The sequence below is a fragment of the Tupaia chinensis genome, unplaced genomic scaffold, assembly GCF_000334495.1.
Source record: "Tupaia chinensis unplaced genomic scaffold, TupChi_1.0 Scaffold000568_1, whole genome shotgun sequence".
Classification (NCBI taxonomy): domain Eukaryota; kingdom Metazoa; phylum Chordata; class Mammalia; order Scandentia; family Tupaiidae; genus Tupaia; species Tupaia belangeri.
This window is the reverse complement of record NW_006160082.1, coordinates 3514695-3518764: the sequence shown is the minus strand read 5'-3', so window position 1 is coordinate 3518764 and position 4070 is coordinate 3514695.

Below are 4070 nucleotides of genomic sequence, written 5' to 3'. Positions count from 1 at the left end.
GTGACAAACCTCTAGTCACTCAGACTAATAAATTATATAATTGTATGAGAGCCCAGTACCTGCTGGTCCAATATACTTTCCAGCATGTGATAGCAGAGAAAACTCTACCCTACTTTCTCCCACAAGCCAGTTTTCCTAAACTCAAAAAAAATAAAAAAGAAATGAGGCGAGTTACTTAAATTTTCAATGCTGCACTTTTCCACCTATTACATGAGAATAATAATGCCTACTTCATAGACTAGATATTAAATTGGATAATTTTGCCAACTACACAATTTGAATCCCAGCCCTAGTGGCTTGCAAAACACAAGAGTGGGGATCAGTAGAAAATATAATGGTTACATTACTAGACTCCCACATGGTCAACCACAGTTCAAGTCCTCGACCCAGTGGCTTAAAACTCACACCAGGCACATGTACGTATGGACCCACGATCCCAAGAGGAGATTGAAGGAGAAGGAATTGTAGTACGGCCATCCCCCTGGGTGGTGATTTCTCACTTTCTGTCTTTCTGCCTCTCTGTCTCTCCAGCAAATGCACATGCCCTATAGCAAAAACTCTCTAAAATACAACGCCCTAAAAAAAAAAAAAAAAAAAAAAAAAAAAAAAAAAAACAACCTCTAAAAGAAAGAAAAGAGAAATATACATAGGGTGTATGCGCATGTGTGTCCCAAATCCTAGCGGGGTATAGAAATAAAGGAGAAAAGAAGAAGCCACGGACCTTCAGAACAAGGTTCCACATGGCTACTGTGAACTAGATTTTTAAGGGAATGAAGATGTTCTAGTAATAATTCAGCCTCCAACAAACGAGCTAGCGACAGATCTAAGAAACCTGTAGCTAAACATTCAAATACTAATAGGATTGAAATATTCACCACTATCTACTAAATCTGCTACACCAGCAAGCACAATAGAACAGCAAAGAGATTCTGGATCACCTCTGTCTGCTTGCTCCTGAACATTAAGGCTGAACCTCAAGAATTTGAAAGAAACACAACATTCATCAGATGACAAGAAATCACCGCCGGATCACGAGAAACATGGGAAAACAAGAAAATACCTCTCCTCCTAGGGAAAAGAGTAACTCTTCATCCACAAGCAGTTCGGTGAAAATCATGGAAATGTCTGATAAGGAATTCAGATCATTCATAATGTCTAAGCTAACAGAGATGGAAGAGAAGAGAGATAATGAACTGCTAAAGAGAAAGGAGAAAGAAATTGACGAGTTCCAAGAGATGAGGAAATTCCTGCAAGATCTAAAAGTGGAATTACACACTTTACAAAAGACTAAAACGGAACTACTAGAGATGAAGTCTATAATACAAGAAGTCAAAATCTCCCTGGAAAGCATTAAAAGCAGACTAGATCATTCAGAAAAAGGCTGAGAAAATGGCACAAAAATTTGAGAATAATATGCGAGAAGTACTGGATACCATCAAACGTCCAAATATCCGGATAATTGGCATTCCAGAAGGTGAGGAAACCCATAAGGGCATTGATAATCTATTCCAGGAAATCCTGCAAGAAAACTTTCCAAACCTAGAGAGGCATTCAAAGATCCAGTCCCAGGAAATACAACGGACCCCAAATAGAATCAACCCTAGAAGATCTTCTCCAAGACACATTATAGCCAGGTTGACCAAAACTGCAGACAAAGACAAGATACTAAGATTAGCAAGAGAAAAACATCAAGTTACCTACAAAGGACATCCCATCAGGCTAACAGCAGATCTCTCATCAGAAACAATAAAAGCGAGGAGAGAATGGGAAAATATATTCCAAGTGTTAAGAGAGAAGCAGTTTCAGCCAAGAATACTGTATCCGGCAAGATTATCTTTCAGGTGGGAAGAAAAGACAAGAACATTCTCAGATAAACAAAACCTGAAAGAATTTACCAGCACCAGACCAGACCTCCAAGAAGTTCTCAAGGATGTGCTGTATCAGGAAAACTAAACGCAGATACATGGAAATAAGAGTCCAAAAACTGAGAAAGTAGCTAACTTAATCATAGGGACAAGTCTGGAGTTGAATACTATATCCCAGAATTTAATCAGGAAAATTGAACCAGAACAGAAGATAAAAGTATATGAGACTGATAGGTTCATGCACCTACCATTTGAACAGAATCCTAACCTGTTTCCGGGCTTTAAGCAAAGTTCCTTGGCGGTTCTTTGATTTAAGTTAAAACTGGTTTTCTTAGTAGTAACGAGGGAACTCACCTTTGAAAGTAGTCAGGTTATGTAGGAAATTGTGTGATCAATGCAATGTGGGTGGGAAGGGAATGGAGGACAATTTTGGACACAGGAGGTGGTGTGAGAGGAGGGTGGGAAGGGACAGAGGGTCAGAAAGAGGGATGGAAATAATTCTAGCAACTAGAATTGGAAATTTATTTTTTTTGTAATGTGCATGATTGAGTCACTATGCAGTGTGTACTGGATGGGAGATCGCATTTTGTGTGCTGTGATGATGCCTAGGGAAGGAATGTAAATTGAGTTACAAAAAAAAGTTTCAGGAAAACAAAATGTATCTATTAAATGACTGCAGTAGGATATGTAGCCCCAGTTAGGTGCTACTTTATAGGATGTGTAAAGTTAGACTTGTGCTCATGGAAATGTGTGTGTCACATGTGTTTGCTAGGAGGGTATTTGGACTGATGAGGGTCTTTGGTGATTCAATAAAATGTGGGGGGGAAAATGGTATAGAAATAGATAACAGAGACAGTGTGAGAGGAGAACAGGAGGTGGCAGAGGGTAAGAGAGGGAACCAAGGATGGGGGAGAAAAAGCAAAACATACAGAAAACAAGAAATGGAAGATCATTTGCTAATAATAACATGTTTGTTGATGTGCTTGATTGAGACAATATACAGTGTACTCTGGATGGAAAATCTCATTATGTATGCTGTAATGATGTACAGTGAATGAATGCAAATAAATTGGAAAAAAAAAGTCAAAAAAAAAAAGAGAAATAAAGGAGAAAGAATGATGTGACCACACCCCAATGAGGAGGGTGCTTTCTTTCCCTGTATCTCTGTGTCTATTTTTTCTCTGGTGAGAGCATGCACTCTTGGGCAATGAAAAAAAAAGAGAGAGAGAGAAAGTGAGAGAGAGAGAGAAAGAAGAAGAGAAGAAGAAAAAGACCAGATATGAAAGGGGAAATTTTTAAACATTAAGAGAATGTAGCATAATTATTCGGTCACTTTTTCATTCATCCATTTAATGAAGAGTAAAAGCCAGCTCTATGACACAAAAGTAATGTGCTGCTCAGGGAAAGCTGGACTCCACATGGCAACCACAATTTGAATCCCTGACCCTATCAGTTTGAGACATGCTTGGCATGTGCAAGTGCCCAAGACCCAACAGGCTTGAGGACTAAAGGAAGGAGATCGTGGTGTGATCAGACCCTATAGGGGTATTCATCTCTCTCTCTTTCTCTCTTGTATATGACACATGCACTCTATCATTATTAAAGAATAAAGTACATTAAAATAACTTTTTTACAACAAACCACTCTGTGACAAGGGTTGTGCTAAACTCTAGGATATAAAGGTGAATCTGAGAATGCTCATCCTGTATCATACTGTAGAAGAGGAGATAAATATGTAAACAGATACACTATTTTTTTTCCTCTTTCTTTTTTTTTTTCCAATTTATTTGCATTCATTCACTGTACATCATTACAGCATACAAAATGAGATTTTCCGAGTTGATGGTTGGAACTTGTGGCCTCTCTCCCTTTACTTGTATGTATCACTTTTTCAGTAACCCTTCTGGAAGACAACTGTATATAGCAGGGATATTGTAATGGGAGAGTGAGACAGGGCAGAGGGACAAACATAGGAAAAATTTAAAAAAAATAAAATAAAATAAAAGAGGAAGAGGAAAAAAAACATATATGTGCATAAGCAAGAAAGTAGAAGTGGAATATTATTGATGATAACATGCTTGATTGGGTCACTGTGCAGTTTATTCTAGATGGGAGATTACATTTAGTACGCTGTGATGATGCTCAGGGAATGAATGTTAGGGAAAAAAAAAACGAAAACAAAAAACAAACAAAAAAAAACGGTAA